The sequence below is a fragment of the Talpa europaea genome (genome assembly GCF_964194135.1).
Source record: "Talpa europaea genome assembly, chromosome: X".
Taxonomy (NCBI): domain Eukaryota; kingdom Metazoa; phylum Chordata; class Mammalia; order Eulipotyphla; family Talpidae; genus Talpa; species Talpa europaea.
In genome coordinates this window covers 40,938,426-40,957,129 of record NC_140081.1, presented here as the reverse complement: position 1 = coordinate 40,957,129, position 18,704 = coordinate 40,938,426, and the positions used below count along the sequence as shown (strand labels likewise).

Genomic DNA, 18,704 nt, shown 5'->3' with positions numbered 1-18,704 from the left:
TAGAGCTTCCATATGACCCAGCAATTCCACTCCTAGGTATGTACCCAAAGGACACAGAAACATCAATTCCAAAGAACACCTGCACCCCTATGTTTATAGCAGCACTGTTTACAATAGCTAAGCTTTGGAAACAACCCAAATGCCCAAAAATAGATGACTGGATCAAGAAGATGTGGTACATATATACCATGGAATATTACTCAGCATTCAAAAAAGATAAACACATGCAATTTGCTGCAACATGGATGGCGCTGGAAGGGATCATGCTCAGCGAAATAAGCCAAAAAGAAAAAGAAAAATACCGGATGGTCTCACTCATAGCAGGAATCTAGAAAACTTAAATAATGGACCAGGAAAATGAATAACTATAAGAAAGTGAAAATCAAAATCAAGAAAAAACTATGAACCAGAGACACTTTTAGGGGGGCGGGGGTGGGAGGGGAGGGATTGGGGTCAGAATGGGGGGCTGCAATTGTATGGGGAATATAACAATAAAATTTATTAAAAAAAAAATAAAATAAAATAAAAGTGAAAAAAAAAAAAAAAAAAAAAAAGAAATAAGCCAAAAAGAAAAAGAAAAATACCGGATGGTCTCACTCATAGCAGGAATCTAGAAAACTTAAATAAGGGACCAGGAAAATGAATAACTATAAGAAAGTGAAAATCAAAATCAACAAAAAACTATGAACCAGAGACACTTTTAGGGGGGCGGGGGCGGGAGGGGAGGGATTGGGGTCAGAATGGGGGGCTGCAATTGTATGGGGAATATAACAATAAAATTTATAAAAAAATAAAATAAAATAAAATAAAATAAAATAAAGGACCCACTGGAATTTACTAGGAAAGAAAATAAGTTGGAAAAATTAAGCACATGACTTTCTGACAAAGGGTTGATACTATCAGGACTCCCTGGTGGCGCAGCATGTTGAGCACAACGCTGTGAAGCTCTCCGCAGCCTCTGCAGTGCAGATTCAATTCCCAGCCAGCCAGGGAGTTTCCCACATGGTGAGGAAGACCTCTCCGGTCTCACCCACTGTTCCCCTAGGCAGTGCTTTCGGTCCATGTGCCCATTCTGCTCCCCGCTCTGTCTCTGGTGAATCCTCTCACCCTCTCGTGCCTCTGGCCTGTACCCCAGCTCTTGTATAAATAAATAAAAAATCTTTAGGAAAAAAAAAAAAAGACATGAGTGTATCATTTTAATTTCTGATTAATGTTCCATTATGTATATACATATCATTTTCTTGATCTGCTCATCTTTTGGGGCTCTTAAGTTTTTTACATAATTTGTCTATTGTAAATAGTGCTGCAATAAAATGGGTGTGCCAGTTTCCTTTCGAATAAGTGTTTTTTAATTTTGGGGATAGACGCTTATGAGTGGAATTACTGGGACTAATGGCATATCAATTTTTAATGTTTTGAGATACCTCCATACTATTCCCATAAGGACTGGACTAATTTGGACTCCCACCATCAGTGTAGAAGTGTCCTCTTTTCTCACATCATTGCCAGAACTTGTTGCTGTTTTTTTCAATATGGGCCATTCTCAAAGGTGTGAGATGATATCTCATTGTGGTCTTGATTTTAATTTCTTTAATAAAAAGTGATGGTGAACATTTTTTCAAGTGTAATTTTTCAGTCTTTATGTCTTTTGAGAAGGGTCTGTTTAATTCTTTTGCCATATTTTGATTGGGTTATTGTTTTGTGTTTGTAGAGTTTCATGAGGTTTTTTTATATTTGTTATCAGTCCTTTGTCAGATGAATGGTGTGCAAATATTCCCATACATTCATTAGGATTTTTTTTCATTTTAATTATGTTTTCTTTGGCTGTGTAGAAACTTTTTAGCTTGATGTAGTCCTGGTTGCTTATATTAACTTTCATTTTCCTTGCTGTTGGGGATGAATAAATAAAGGAATAACCAATGAATTATTATGGATTTATAATATAATTTGAAGTCTAAAAGTGTGATATCACCATTCTCTTACTTTCTTTGCAGCTGTACTTTTTGGTATTGAGGATATTTTGCATTTCCATATGAATTTCTGTAGTGTTTGTTTCAATTTTTTGAAAAATTCCTTTGATTTTTTTTAAATATATTTCCATTTATTTGTATATTTTTCAATTTCATCAGTGTCTTACAGTTTTCAATGTAGAGGTAATTTCACCACATTGGTTAAATTTATTACTATATATTTTATTTTTTTTAATTTATTTTATTTATTTTTCACATCATTTTTCATTTTTGCACAGTGTATGCATTTTCATCTTGGTTATAGTTCCCACACAATTCTCACCCTCCCTTGTTTTGATCCTATTCCCTTCTCCCCCCCCACCATCCCCCCCTGTAGTGTGTCACTGGTTTTTAGTTGCTTGTTGATTTTGATTTTTACTTTATTATAATTAGTTTTTTTTCCTCGTCCCTTATTTAGGTATTCTAATCCCTGCTATGAGTGAGACCATCTGGTATTTTTCTTTTTCTTTCTGGCTTATTTCGCTGAGCATGATCCCTTCTTTTTCTCCACATCCTTGCCAACATTTGTTGTTGGTAGTCTTTATTAATATTTACCATTCTCACAGGTGTAAGATGGTATCCCATTGTAGTTTTAATTTGCATTTCCCTGATTACAAGTGATGAACATATTTTCATATGCCTGTTGGCCATTTGCATTTCCTCTTTGGAGAAGCTTTTTTTTAGATCTTCTGCCCATTTTTTGACAGCATTATTTGTGTTATTTTTGTTGAGTCTCATCAGCTCTTTGTCAATTTGTGTGATCAGTTCTTTATCATCAGTGTTGTGTGCAAAAATTTTCTCCCAGTCGGTAGGGTGTCTCTTTATTTGGTTACAGTCTCTTTTGCTGTACAGAAGCTCTTTAGTTTGATGTAGTCCCAGCTGTTTATCTTTGCCTTCTCTATCACTGCTTTGGGTGATGTGTCATTAAAGATGTTACTGATGTGTATGCCATGTAGTGTTTAGCCTATATTTCCTTCTATATATCTTATGGTTTGGGGTCTTATGTTTAGTTCTTTAATCCATTTTGATTGGTTTTTGTGCATGGTGTGAGGTAGTAGTCAAGCTTCATTCTTTTGCATGTCGCAACCCAGTTTTCCCAACACCATTTATTGAACAAACTTTCTTTACTCCAGTGCATAGTCTTTGCTCCTTTGTCAAAGATTAGTTGACCGTAAATCTGTGGGTTTATGTATGGATTTTCTATTTGGTTCCATTGGTCAGTGTGTCTGTTCTTGTTCCAATACCATGCAGTTTTCATGATTATGACTTTGTAGTATAATTTGAAGTCTGGGAGAGTGATACCTCCATTCCCTTCTTTGTAGTCAGGAGACCTTTGGCTATTTGGGGGTTTTGGTGGCTCCATATGAATTTCATTAATATTTGTTCTATATCTTTGAAGAATGTCATTGAAATTTTTATTGGAATAGCATTGAATCTGTAAAATGCCTTTGATAGGATGGCCATTCTGATAATGTTAATTTTTGCAATCCATGACAGGGGGTGTCTTTCCATTTCTTTGTGTCTTCTTCTATTTCTTTTATTTTTTTTTTAAATTTTTTTTTTTTTTTTTTTTAGAGAGGCATGCTTTATTTATTTGTTTGCTGGTTTGTTTGTTTGTTTTGTTTATACATGCACTGGGTACAGTCAGAAGCGCGGGAGGGTGAGAGAATTCACCAGAGCCAGAGCGGGGAGCAGAGCAGGCAGAAGGACCGAAGTACACTGCTGAGGGGAGCAGCGGGCGGCAGGAGAGGTCTGCACGCCATGTGGGACCCTCCTCTGGTGGCCGGGGAGCAGCCGGGGATCGAACCGGCGCCGCAGAGGCCGCGCGCAGTTTCACAACCCAGCGCTCAACCGCTGCGCCACCGGGGAGGCCCTCTTCTATTTCTTTTAACAGTGTTTTATTGATTTCTTTGTATAGGTCCATTACCTCTTTTGTTAGGTTTATTCCCAAGTATTTGAATTTTTTTTTTCATTTTAGTAATAAAAGGGATAATTTTCTTGATTTCTTCTTCTTCAGATTTATTGTTTGTGTATAGAAAGACTACTGATTTTTGTGTGTTGATTTTGTATCCTGCTAGTTTACTAAACTGATTGATTATTTTGATTAGTTTTTCTGTGGATTTTTTGGGGTTCTCTATGCATATTATCATATCATCTGTGAATAGTGATAGTTTTACTTCCTTCTTCTCTATTTGGATTCTTTGTATGTCTTTCTCTTTTCTTATTGCTATTTTTATTGGGATTTTGTTGAATCTGTATATTGCTTTGAGTAAGGCAGCCATTTTGTCAATATTGATTATTCCAATTCTTGTGCAGACCTGTTTTCATTTTTTCCTTTTATTTCTTTCAACATTGTCTTATACTTTTGTTTTATAGATGTTTTATTTTTTTTCTATGTTTACAGCTAGATATTCATTTTTTCTGGTGTAATTGTAAATGGGACCACTTTCTTAATTTTTTTCCTCTTTTTATACCTTTGTTTGTATATAGGAAGGAAACTGTTTTATGTGAGTTGATTTTAATGCCACTTCGCTAAACTGATTGTTTTGATTAGTTTTTGCATGGAATATTGAGAGTTCTTGATATATATTATCATGTCATCTGCAAATAATGATAGCTTTACTTCTTTCCCAATTTGAATTATTTTTTATATCTTTCTCTTGTCTAATTTCTCTAACTAGAACTTTCAATACTATGTGTCACAGAATGTGGTCTATTCTGGACAACTTCCCATGTGTCCAGAAAAAAAAAAAATTTGTATTCTGCTTCCTGGGGGTGCTGTGCCCTCTAAATTTCTATGAGGTCTAATTCTCTTTTTCAGGCCATTGTATCCCTGTTTATAATCATTCTAGTTGATTTGTCCATTGGTGTAATTGGGGGTACTGAAGTCTCCTACTACATAGTGGCATGTGTGGACATCTTTGTCTTGTATAATATCTATTGGAAAACCTTTCACTTTTTCACCATTCAGAATTATATTGACTCTGAGTTTGTTGTAAATGGCTTTTATTATATTAAGCTTTATTCTTTTTACCCTAGTTTTTTGATGGTTTTCATCACAAATGGATGTTGTATCTTCCCAAATGCTCCCTTAGCATCCATTGATGTTAATATGTTTTTTATCTTTCTTTTTGTGTATATGATTATACTGATAGATTCTCATATGTTGAACCATCCTTGTTTTCCTGCTCTGTATTCCAATTGGTCATGGTATAAGATCCTTTTAATGCATTGTTGGATTCAGTTTGCAAGAATTTTAGTAACTGTTCATTGAGGAGATCAATCTGTAATTTTCAATTTTTCTGTTGTCTTGATTTTGGTATTATAGTAATATTGGTCTCATAAAAATTATTTGGAAGTAGTCCTTGTTTTACAATTTACGAAGGAGTTTGAGTAACATAGACATGAGTTCATCTTTGAAACTTTGGTAAAATTGACTTGGAAGACATTTGGTCCTGGATTCCCATTTGGAGGGAGAATTTTCATAGTTTCAATTCCCTTTCTTGTTACTTGTTTGTTCAGGGTTTCTATTTCTTCCATATTAAATCTCAGGTGATTGTGTAATTCTAAGAATGTGTCCATCTCTTCTAGGTTATTAAATTTGTTAGCATATTGATGTTCACAGTAGTGTCTAAATAGCCTCTGAACTTCTGTAGCATCTCCTGTGAATTATCTTTTTTTCTTTTTGAAGCTATTTATTTGAATTTTCTCCCTTATTATTATTTTATTTATTTACTTTTTTGGGGGGTGAGCATTGCTAGAGATTTGTTTACTTTTTCAAAGAACCAGCTTTTGTTTTTATTGATCTTCTGCACTTTTTTTAAAAAAAAATATATTTCCTTTACTACTGCTTTGAGTTTTATTATCTCTGTTCTTAAACTGGCTTCAAGATTTGTTCACTCTTTTTCTAATTCCTCAAGTTGAGAGACAAGGTTATTTGAGCTCCTTCTTATTTCTTTATGTGGGCCTGTATTGCTATGCATTTCTTTCTTAGTACTACTTTTATTGCATCCCATAGGATTGGATAGTTTGTGCTCATTCTCATTTTACTTGAGGAATTTCTTAATTTCTTCTTTGATTTCCTCATTAACCCAGTAGTCTTTTAACATTGTGTTTTTTAGTCTCCATGTATTAAAATATTTCCTTTATTTCTATTGACAGTTTATTTCTAGTTTGATACCTTTATTATCTGAGACAATGCTAGGTATTATTTCAATCTTTCTGAATTTATTGACATTTGTTCTCTGTCAGAAAATGTGGTCTATTCTAGAGAATGTCCCATGTGCACATAAAAAAAAATGTGTATTCTGACTTTTTATTTTTTTTAATTTTTATTTTTATATTCCCCATACAATTGCACCCCCCTTATTTTGGCCCCAATCCCCCTTTTCCCTACCCCCCATAGTGTGTCTCTGGTTTATAGTTGTTTGTTGATTTTCTTATAGTTATTCTTTTTCCTGGTCCCTTATTTAGGTTTTCTAGATTCCTGCTATGAGTGAGGCCAGCTGGTATTTTTCTTTTTCTTTCTGGCTTATTTCACTGAGCATGATCCCTTCCAGCTCCATCCATGTTGCTGCAAATTGCATGAGTTTATCTTTTTTGATTGCTGTGTAAATTTCCATTGTGTACATATAGCACATCTTCTTGATCCAGTCATCTCTTTTTGGGCATTTGGGTTGTTTCCAAAGCTTAGCTATTGTAAATAGTGCTGTTATAAACATAAGGGTGCAGGTGCCCTTTGGAATTAATGTTTCTGTGTCCTTTGGGTAATCTGTTTTTTTGAGGGTGCAGTGCCCTATAAATTTCTATGAGGTCCATGAGGTCTAATGCTTCATTTAAGGCTATAGTATCCCTGTTTATATTCTGTATAGTTGATCTGTCTATTGGTGAGAGTGGTGTATTGAAGTCTCCTACCACATTTGTGTTTTTCCAATGCTTGTTTTCAGAGTTTAATTATAGTTACTTAATGTATTTTGGTGCTCCTTCATTTGTTACATAGAAATTGATGAATGTTATGTCTTTTTGATGTGTCATTCTCTTAATCATTTTATAGTGTCCTTCCCTGTCTCTTGAGGCCTTTTTGATTTCTTTATTTCTTTATTTCTTTATTTATTTTTTGTGGGACCCTTGCTGGCAGCCGGGGAACGAACCGGCACTGCAGAGGCTGTGGGCAGCCTAGCAGCCCAGCACTCAACTGCTGCGCCACCAGGGGAGGCCCTTGAGGCCTTCTTTAAATAGAAATTTATTTCTCTGATATAAGTATGGCTGTCCCTGCCTAATTTAAAGTCTTATTCACTTGTAGGATTGTTTCATAATCCTTTACTTTGAGCCTATGTTTATCTATGAAATTCAGGTGTGTCTCCTGTAAATAGCAGAAAGTTGGGTTCTCTTTCATGATCCAACTAGTTACTCTGTCTTTCAATTGATGAGTTTAGTCCATTTGCATTTAAAGAGATTATTGTTATGTGACTTTATGTTTAATTTTTGTGGGTCAATCTAATACTTTATTGAGTTATTTGTGTACTTTTCTCTCTTCAGTTTAGGTGTGTAAACTCCTCTCAATATTTCTTGGTGGGTGGATTAGTGTTTGCAAACTTTTTGATTATCTCTATGTCTGAAAAGGTCTTGATTTCTCCCTCATATCTTAAGGAGAGGCTTTCAGAATAGAATATTCTCATCTGACAGTTGTTATCTCTAAGTATTTGGAGCATGTTATTCCATTATCTCCTCATTCATATTAATTCTTCAGAGAAATCTGATGTTTACCTGATTGGGGTACATTTACATGTTATCTGTTTCTTCTCCCTTGCCAACTTCAATATTCTTTCTTTATTTTGAATTCTTGTAAGTTTCACTAGTACATGTCTTGTTGTTGGTCCCACTTTATTTAATTAATTTGAGGTTCTTTTTGCTTCCTATATTTGTGCATATATTCTCTCCTCTAGGGTTAGCAGGTTTTCATCCACTATTTCTTTTAATAATTTTTCAGTTCCGTTCTCTCACTCTTTCCCCTCTAATATTCCCTTTATCTTATGTTGACTTTTTTTCATAGTTAGATAATTCTCTAAGCATTTCTTAATTTTTTTGTCTTAATTTCTCTCTTTTCATCTCTACCCAGGATCTTTGCATATGTGCATCTTCAATCACACTAATTCATTCTTCCACTCTATTAATTCTACTTCCACTACTTTCTCCTGAGTTTTCTTCTCTAGTATTTCTCTTTTTAAATAATGAAATTCCATTTTTATATTATTTAAGATTTTATTTTTTTCTTCATTGATTTTTATTTCTAAGGAATTATTTCATCTTTCTGAGTTTTCTTCCATTTCTTTGAATTTATCATTGCAATTTTAAACTCTATATCTATAGGGAGAGCACAGAGTCCATATTTTAGTTTCTGAAGATTTGTTCTCTCTCTCTCTCTCATGTTGTACTATATTCTTGAGTATTCATGTTGCAAATTGTTGAGTTTTTCCTTCTCTCCATTATTAGCTTTACAATGCAGCTACAATATGTGGGGCTTCCTCTGGTCATGGCTCCTCCTGCCTCCCTGGTGTGGGTCTCACCTGTCCCACAGGTGTGGGCACTGGCAGTGTCTCATGGTAGATCAAAAGATCTCTGTCTGGTCTGTCACCTTCCCTGGCATGAGTCCAGGATCTTACTGGTCTATGAAGTTGCTCTTAGGGTATCAGAAGAGGTTGTGGGACCTCTGGCTACTCTGTCACTCTAGAAGTGCAGGTCCAGTGTTTCACCACTCAGGTTGGGTGCTGGTGGTGTCTCATGGGATGTTGTGGGATCTTTGCTGGTTTGAGTGGTCATGGGAAGGATCTCTCAGGAAGTCTTTGCTTGACTGAGCAGACATTGTGGGGTCTTGTAGGAGGTTGCAAAGACTCTCACTGCTCTTACATCTTCTCCAGCATGGTTCCAGGATCTCACTGGTCTGGGCAGGAGCTGAAAAAGTTTCATGGGAGGTCACCTTCATGAGTGTTAGTGAAGTCTTCCAGGAGAATGCCAAGCCTTTGCTGGTCTGACCAGGCACTGGAAGGGTCTCACAAGAAGTATATTCTCTTGACTAAATGGTGCTGGGAAAACCCAAAAATCACTTTTAAAAGAATGAAGTTGGATCATGTTTAACCCAATGCAGAAAAATAAATTCCAACTGAATTAAAGATTTAGGTACAAGACATGCAAAAATAAATATATAGAAGAAAATATATGCAATATGTTCCATGGAATCAATTATGGAGGTATTTTTGGAGATCAATCCATACAACATGTGGCATAAAAGCAAAAACAAACAATTGGGATTGCTTCAAATTGAAATTCTTTTGCACAGTAAAAGAAAATACAAGTAGATTTAAAAGACATCCTACTGAATGAGAGAAAATATTTTCACAAATATCCAAGATGCAATAAAAAATGCAATTTGGCAATGGGAATAAACATCAGTAAATAGGCAACATATCTAAACAGACAATGTCCCTGAAGGAGATATACAGAAGACTAAGAGGTATTTGGAACAATGTTTATCTTTCTTCCAATAAGAAAAATGCTGGTTAAAATCACAATGAGATGTCATTTCATACCCAATAGAGTAGCACACATTAAAAAGAAGCCCAACAACAAGTGATGGAGAGGACATGGAGAAAGTGGAATCCTACTACACTATTGGTGGCAACAAAAACTGGTACAGTCAGTTCAGTTTCTTTACCTTAAGAAAACTAAAAACGGGATATGACGCAGAAATCCTACTCTTAGACTTCTATCCAAAGAAGATAAAACCATCACCCCTAAAAACCACATGTTCTAGGGCCTCCCCTGGTGGTGCAGTGGTGCTGGGCTGCGAGGCTGCCCGCAGCCTCTGCAGCACCAGTTCGTTCCCTGGCCGCCATTGAGGGTCCCACCAAAAAAAACATGTTAAAAAAAAAACTTGTTCTACAATGTTTATTGCAGCACTATTTACAATAGCTAATACAAGAACGCAGTTTATATGACCATTTATTGAAGAATGGATCAAAAATTTGTGGTATAGTCACATTATGGAATACTATTGAACCATAAGGAAAGTATTAAATAATATTTTCAGTAAAATGGAAAGGGATCAAGGGAATTATATGTAGCAAAAACAAGTCAAAATAACATAATTATTGGACAATGACATAGCAGATGATTTGAAAAAGTAAAATACTTATAAAAATTAGCAAACATAAACAAAGAGTGGTTAAGAGGGAAGGGGAAACTTATAAGGGTCAAGGCAATATAAGGGATGGTGGTATAGAAACAAAAACAAATTTTGAAAATCCTAGCTCAGCTAAAACAAAACAAAACAAAACCTTGCTACCTACCAATCTGGAGTTTCCTCTCTTTCTTTCATTTCTTCCTGTCTTCTGTATAAGGGGGCTGGTTTCAGATTATACCTGGGAAGATCCTGAGGTTATGATCTAAATTTTTCCAATTTCTAGTTGGTTTTACTGTTGAAGTTTGAAGTTTCTTTATATGTTTAAATATTGTAGATACTAATTTTTTGTCAAATATGTTGTTTTCCCTTCCAACTCTGTCCAAGATATTGCACATGGTAAGATTTCATCTTCCTTTATACCTGAGTATTATCCCAGTATGTATATACCACATCTTCTTTATTTTCTCATCTATCATTGGTTGGTGATTGTAAATAGTATTGCAATGAACATAAGAGTACATATATCCCTTCAAATTGGTATTTTTACGTTCTGGTGGATACCAATGAGTGGAAGTGCTAGATCATTTTGTAGTTATCTTTTAAATATTTTGAGACCCTTTCAGATGCTGCTGCTCATTTCCAGCTGGGAAAGGGCAACTCCATGTCCAGATGGTTTGAACTTTGAACCTCTTGTCCTGATGAACAATTTTGCCATTCTCAATTTTTATGACATTTGGAACTTCTGTAACTGGAGGTGCAGAAAACTAAGGTAAAGAGATTAAAATGGCTTCCAGAGGAAAGACAGAAACAAGCAAATTAAGGCAGAATTTAGAAGTACAGGTGAATAGACTAATGCAGCAATTACAAATTCTGGAGGAACGCAGAGAGGAACTTGATGCAGATGAATAGGAAGAGAACAAAAAGAAAACGTTGGAGCAACTAAGTAAATTTAATGAGTCACTAAAGAAAATTATATCTGGAAATATGACTTTAGTAGCTGAATTAACTGAAATGCAATTGGCTGCCCAGGCAGCTATCAGCCAGGTCTTTCAACCCCAGAGTTCTTCGGATTGTTTGCCAAGAAACAACCAGGTCAGTTTCAAACAAGGCTGACAGAGATCTAATGGTAGGAAAACTGGAAAGAGACCTATATACTCAACAGAAAGTGGCAGTGCTAACAGCATTCCCTCTTCCCCCCACCCCCACAGTGTGTCTCTAGTTTATAGTTGCTTGTTGATTTTGATTTTTACTTTATTATAATTAAGTTTTGTTCATGGTTCCTTATTTAGGTTTTCTAAATCCCTGCTATGAGTGAGACCATCCAGTATTTATCTTTTTTCTCTCTGTCTTATTTCGCAGAGCATGATCCCTTCCAGCTCCACCCATGTTGCTGCAAATTGCATGCAAAACAAGGGTGGTGGGAATTGTATGGGGACAATAACCAAGGTGAAAATGAATACATTGTGCAAAAATGAAAAATGATGTAAAAAGTGTATAAAATAAAAAAAATAATAAAAATACTAACAGCTCTTATGAAATGTTGACAGAGGCTGACTACAAGTGATGAGGCCTTCTTGTCAGCAAATGCAGGTGGCATATTCAGCCAGTTTGAGAGGGTTCTACAAATCTTGGCTCTGGAGACAAAATTCTTGCTTTGGCATGTTTTGAGGTTGGAAAAACAAAAAAAATTGATATGTTGTGGAAGATTGGAACTTTGATAATATTTTTAATGTAAATGTTTTTCTTCTGAGGATTTTGAGTCATTGAAAAGAAATCAAGAGATTCTTGAAGCACATTAGTAATCTACAAAAAGGGCTTCCCCGTTGGTGCAGTGGTTGAGCGCTGGGTTGCGAAGCTGCCCGCAGCCTCTGGAGCGCCGGTTCGATCTCCGGCTACTCCCCGGCCACCGGAGGAGGGTCCTACATGGCACACAGACCTCTCCTGCTGCCTGCTGCTTCCCTCAGCAGTGTATTTCGTCATTTCGTCAGTCTGTCTGTTCTGCTCCCCGCTCTGGCCCTAGTGAATTCTCTCACCCTCCCGCGCTTCTGACTGTACCCAGTTCTTGTATAAATAAATAAATAAATAAATAAATAAATAAATAAATAAATAAAATAAAACAAATCTTAAAAAAAAAATAATCTAAAAAAAGGTGACAGAAAAAGTACTGGTGGTTCTGCTCATGCTGTTCCTTATCATGCTATTGTTACAGGGTAGGGAGAGGGGCACCCCAGATCCCCCAAAACCTGCCTGCTCTAAATAGGTTCTGTCATCTGCTGCATCAATACAAAACAAATGAGACTTTAGTGGGAAAGAACTTTAATAAAATTAGTGAACAATACAGAAAAGACAAAGAATATAGTTTCTACATCAAGCACCCAAAGTTACCCATCCCCTGGTGGGTAAAAGTCCATCCAAATGGTATTGGCCCAGAGCAAGGCCCCAGAGCCTGCCACAAGTCTAAAGCATCTTCCAGTGGGGACCCACAGAAAAGCATCAGAAACAACCAGACAAGTCTGGAGGGAAAAGAGCAAAATGAAAATCAAGACAAAAACCACCATTGTCACCTCCCCATGGGTCTCTCACCCACATCTGAGTCAACCAGTCCACAACCAAAAGGCAAGTGCAGTTTCTTCATGTGTCTCTTGGCTCCATGTGCTTCCTCCAGGTCTCCTTCTGGCTCTCCATCCTGCTTCCTTCCTTCCTCAGTCTCCTCTGCAGCTTCTTCTCTCCCTGCTCAGCTCCACCCCTCTTTTGGATGGGGCAGGAAACCTGGGCCCTCCCCCTTTCCTGGGGACCACCCTGTTAAACTATGTGAGGGGTGCTTTAGTGATCCTGGGCTTGCTGGGATGGAGGAACTCACTGGATCTTTACTGTGATTTGTCTGTTTAAGAGAGAGAAAACAGTCTCTTTGCATCTTGATTAATGTTCCTTGTTTTTAAGTGCTGGTTTTAAATGAAACAATATGAAATAATGATTCTTTTTCTGTTCATATTCTATCTCTGCTTGTCAGAATGAATAGTATGGCACCATCAATAAATCTCATGTGTTCACAGATTTTTAGAGTTCTAAGTGATCACAGAAATAGTTTCATTTTACAAACAAGGAAAGAGGCTCAGATAAAGCAAGTGACTTGATCAAAGTTACCTATGAGTCACATCTGGGGATAAAATCAGGTGTCCTGACTCCCAGTTCAATGTCCATTGAATTTTATTTTTTTATTCTGTGCTGTTTAAAAAAAAAACAAACATTAACACATTTCTGTAAGGCCATCTTAATGAAAATTCAATGTACCAACAAAAAATTGCCACTAAAAGATCATTTTCCAACCCACAAGTTTTCCCTATGAATGGGGCCCGTTGTGTCTCCCCTATTGAGAGTCCTCTGCAATTGCTTAACCTCGTGTGTTGTTTTGCGTGGGAAACAATTGGAATTGGCAGCTGGACACCCTCCCTGTGTAAGACTCTGATGAAACCAAGAGGTTGGTAAATTGAAGCTACTATATACTCTTCCACTTTTGGAGAAACACAAAATAAGTTACAAGGAAAAGCAGGTTTCTTTCTTTCATATTCACTTGTTTCTGCATTCTCAAATAGATATGCCCATGTGCATGTGTGTGAGGAAATTCCCTAGGCTCTGGCCACTTTATTTTCTTTCATGAACTTTTCAATATTATTTTTCTTTACATTTTATACAAATTAAAAACTGAAGCATCTTGTATACTGTAAACTCTAAGGTGCTCTGCCAACTGGACAAAATTAGGGCACCTCAGCTACTTTATTGCCTTATTTGGAACTTTAAATGGATAATTTTTTATATATTGGTTGATGATGGTCAAACTCACATTGAAAATGTGACAAACCGGGGCCTCCCTGGTAGAGCAAGGGCTTAAGTAAGCACCGCACTATGAAGCAATCTGAAACCTCTGCAGACAGTTCGATCCCTGGCCTGCCAGGAAGCAACCCACATGGCAAATCAGACCTCTCCTGTCTTGCCCGCTTCGCCCCTCAGCAGTGTATTTTAGTTAGTCTGCATGTTCTGATCCCCATTCTGCCTCTGGTGAATCCTCTAACCCTCCCTCCCGCCCCGCCACGCATCTCTGGCCTGTGCCACAACTCTTGTATGCATAAATAAATAAATCTTAAAAAAAAAAAGAAATTGTGACAAACCAAGGAGAAGCTTATTACATGCTATTCATCTATGGCTTTGTGGTCAATTGTCATTTTGTTATTTTGTTTTATTTTGTTATTTTGTTTTATTTTGTTTTTTTGTTTGTTTAATTGAAGAAAATTCATAGAATATAATATTCATCATTTTAAAGTGATTCATTGGTATTTAGTACATTTGTTACAGGGCAGCCCCTATATAAAATGGGTTGCCTGACTGTGGGTCCTCACCCACATGCTTAAAAGGGACTTATTAATACTCCACTGCAGGCACACACAAAAAGTTAATAAACGTTTATTTACAAGGGAAGGGGAAATGAGGAAATGTACAACTCGGGGAGAAAAGAGGGAGATAGTCTTTTTAATTAATATTTTATTTTATATAATTCTTACACCATTTTTCATTTTTGCACAATGTATGCATTTTCATTTTGGTTATAGTCCCCATACAATTGCACCCCCCCCCTTATTTTGACCCTAGTCCTTCCTCTCCCCTTCCCTCCCCGTCCCCGTAGTGTGTCTCTGGTTTATAGTTGCTTGTTGATTTTGATTTTTACTTTGTATTAATTAGTCTTTTTCCTGGTCACTTATTTAGGTTTTCCAAATTCCTGCTATGAGTGAGACCATGCGGTATTTTTCTTTTTCTTTCTGACTTATTTGCTGAGCATGATCCCGTCTAGCTCCATCCATGTTGCTGCTAACTGCATGTGTTTATCTTTTTTGATTGCTGAGTAATATTCCATTGTGTATATGTACCACAACTTCTTGATCCAGTCATCTATTTTTGGCCATTTAGGTTGTTTCCATAGCTTAGTTATTGTAAATAGTGCTGCTATAAACATAGGGATGCAGGTGCCCTTTGGAATTAATGTTTCTGTGTCATTTGGGTAAATACTTAGGAGTAGAATTGCTGGATCATATGGAAGCTCTATCTTTAGTAGGTCAAGAAATCTCCACACAGCTTTCCATAGTGGTTGGACTGGTTTGCACTCCCACCAGCAATGCAGGAGAGTTCCTTTTTCTCCACAATCTCGAGTCTTAAATGTGTCCTACCCATTCCGCCGACCTGGAAACCCAATGGCACACTGACAGCTGGCGGAGAGCCATGAGCTGTGAAGGCAAGAGTCGAGAGACCCCCAAGACCAACATGTCTGTTTTTATACCAAACATGGCTGCTTCAATCCAGCCTCAGGTCCCAGCAACCTTCCCTTTGGTGGTGATGGGATTTGTCTTTCCCAATGTCTTGATGGCTTTGGTCTAGAGTGGGGTTGGAGTCCACAAAGCCTGTATGGAATTAGCTCAGGACATCCTTTCCCCCTAACACATTCTCAATGTTTTGTAACCATCACTACTACCTAGTTGTAAAACACTTTCATCACCCTCAAAAGAGACCCAATAACCACTAAGCAGTCACTCCCCATTCCCTTGTCCTTTCTCTAGCAACCACTAGTCTCATTTCTGTCTTTCAGTATTTTCCTATTCTGGATATTTATATAAGTGAAATCATACAGCATGTGACCTTTTGTGTGACTTCTTTCATGTGACTTCTTTCACTTAGCATAACATTTTTGAGGTTAATCCATATTAAAATTCTAGAATGTATCAATACTTCCAATGGCTGAATAATATTCCCTTGTGTGGATAGCACATTGCATTTATCCATTTATCTCACTGGGTTTTTTTCTTACTTTTTGGAAATTGTGAATACTGCTGCTATGAACATTTGTGTATAGATCCCACGTTACAGTGGCAGCGCTGAGTCCCAGCCACTAGACCACCATGGGTTTGTTACAGGGCAGCCCCGATACAAAAACAGGTTGCCTGACTGTGGGTCCTCACCCACGCGCTTAAAAGGAATTATCAATACTCCACTGCAGGCACACATGGAAGGTTAATAAAAGGTTTATTTTCAAGGGAAGGACAAATGAGGAAATGTACAACTCAGGGAGAAAAATGGGAGTCAAATTTTTAAATGTGTCCGACCCAATCTGCCGATCTGGAATCCCAAATGGCACTCTGAGAGCTGGCCGCAAGCCAGGAGCCGTGAAGCTGTTAGGGGGAAATGATGTCCTGAGCTAAACCCATACAGGCTTTGTGGACCCCACCCCCACTCCAGACTAAAGCCATCAAGACATTGGGAAAGACAAATCCTGTCACCACCAAAGGGAGGGTGGCTGGGACCTGAGGGTGGAGTTGGGCAGCCAGGTTGGATATAAAAACCAAACACGTGGGCCTTGGGGTGGCTCACTGTCGCTCGCCTCCTGGCTACACAGCTCCTGGCTTGCAGCCAGCTCTCAGAGCGCCATTTTGGGATTCCTGATCAGCGGATCGGGTAGGACTCATTTAAAACTTTGTCTCCCACTTTTCTCCCTGAGCTGTACATTTCCTCATTTCCCCTTCCCTTGTAAATAAACCTTTTATTAACCTTTCGCGTGTGCCTGCAGTAGAGCATTGATAAGTCCTTTTAAGCGCGCAGGTGAGGACCCACAGTCAAGCACCCCATTTCATATCGGGGTTGCTCTACAACAAAGCCAGGAGGTGAGTGAGAGAATGAGCCCCCCAAAGCCCACGTGTTTGGTTTTTTATACGAAACCTGGCTGCTTAACTCCACCCTCAGGTCTCAGCCACCTTTCCTTTGGTGGTGACAGGATGTTTTTCCCAATGTCTTGATGGCTTTGGTCTGGAGTGGGGGTGGAGTCCACAAAGCCTGCATGGAATTAGCTTAGGACATCATTTCCCCCTAACAAGTTGGTGTCTCAGGAAGCACAGCAGGAACTTGGCAGACGCTCAGGCAAGCAAGTGAGAAGAGGCAGATTTGCTTAGAGAAAGAAAAAGTTTATTGAGGAAAAAAGGAACGGAAATAAAGTGGGACTCCAGGCCCATGGAACCAGGTCAGGGAGGGGCCAGGAAGCCCAAGTGGAGTAGTGCCTCAGGGAATATACCCCTTCTTTCCCTAATTATGCTAAAGCTCCACCAGTCTCTTTGTGGTTGGTTAGTTCTTGGTGGCCTCACTCACTATCTTAATGTCTCTATGCCCAGATCAAAGTCTCTGTGCCCCAGCCCTTCTTCTTCTTCAGATATATTGTTTGTGTATAGGAAGGCTACTGACTTTTGCATGTTGATTTTGTATCCTGACACTTTACTGAAATGATTGATGAGTTGAATTAGTTTTTCTGTGGAGTTTTTGGGGTTCTCTATGTATATTATCGTATCATCTGCAAATAGTGATAGTTTGACTTCTTCTTTTCCTATTTGGATTCCTTGTATGTATTTCTCTTGTCTTATTGCTCTGGCTAGGACTTCCAGTATTATGTTGAAAAGCAGTGGTGAGAGTGGACATCCTTGTCTTGTTCCAGATCTTAATGGAAATGCTTTCAACTTTTCACCATTGAGAATGATACTGACTGTTGGCTTGTCATATATGGCCTTTATGATGTTGAGGTATGCTCCTTGTATCCCAAGAATTTCAAGGGCTTTTATCATGAATGGGTGTTGCACTTTGTCGAAAGCTTTCTCAGCATCAATTGATATTATCATATGGTTTTTATATTTCTTTTTGTTTATGTGTTGGATAAGGTTGATTGATTTTCGGATGTTGAGCCATCCTTGTGTCCCTGGCATGAATCCTACTTGGTCGTGGTGAATTATCTTATGGATACATTGTTGGATTCTGATAGCTAAATTTTATTGAGGATTTTTGCATCAGTGTTCATTAGCGAGATTGGCCTATAGTTTTCCTTTTATTGTGTTGTCCTTGTTCGGTTTTGGTAATAGTGTAATGTTGGCTTCATAGAACGTGTTTGGTATCGTCCCTTCCTTCTCAATTTTTTGGAAGAGTTTGTGAAGGATAGGCACTAATGCATCTCTGAAAGTTTGGTAGAATTCATTTGTAAATCCATCAGGTCCTGGGCTTTTGTTTTTGGGGAGGTTTTTGGTTACCATTTCAATTTTGCTGCTTGTAATTGATCTTTTTAGGTGTTCTATTTCTTCTTTATCTAGCTTTGGGTGATTGTAGAGTTGTAGGAATTTGTCCATCTCCTCTAGATTGTTGAACTTGATTTCATATAATGGTTCATAGTAGTTACTGATTATTCTTTTGATTTCTGCTGTGTCCGTTGTGATTTCTCCTCTTTCATTTATGATCCTGTTTATTAGTACTTACTCCCTTTTTCCCTTTGTGAGCCTGGCTAGGGGTTTGTCTATTTTATTGATTTTTTTTTGAAGAAACAGCTCTTGGATTCATTAATCTTTTGGCTTGCTTTTTTAGTTTCGATTTCATTTATTTTTGCTTTGGTTTTTATTATTTCTTTTCTTCTACTGGTTTTGGGTTTTTTTGTTGTTCATTTTCTAGAT

General features: G+C 37.6%; 1 pseudogene across 1 annotated transcript; it reads left to right on the top strand.

The window, feature by feature from the left end:
- The first annotated feature begins 10,971 nt into the window (after window positions 1–10,971).
- On the top strand, window positions 10,972–11,923 carry LOC311187022 (protein LZIC-like; annotated as a pseudogene). Its single transcript has 2 exons — window positions 10,972–11,306; window positions 11,820–11,923. The product of its transcript is annotated as a protein LZIC-like (transcript).
- The last annotated feature ends 6,781 nt before the right edge of the window (window positions 11,924–18,704 follow it).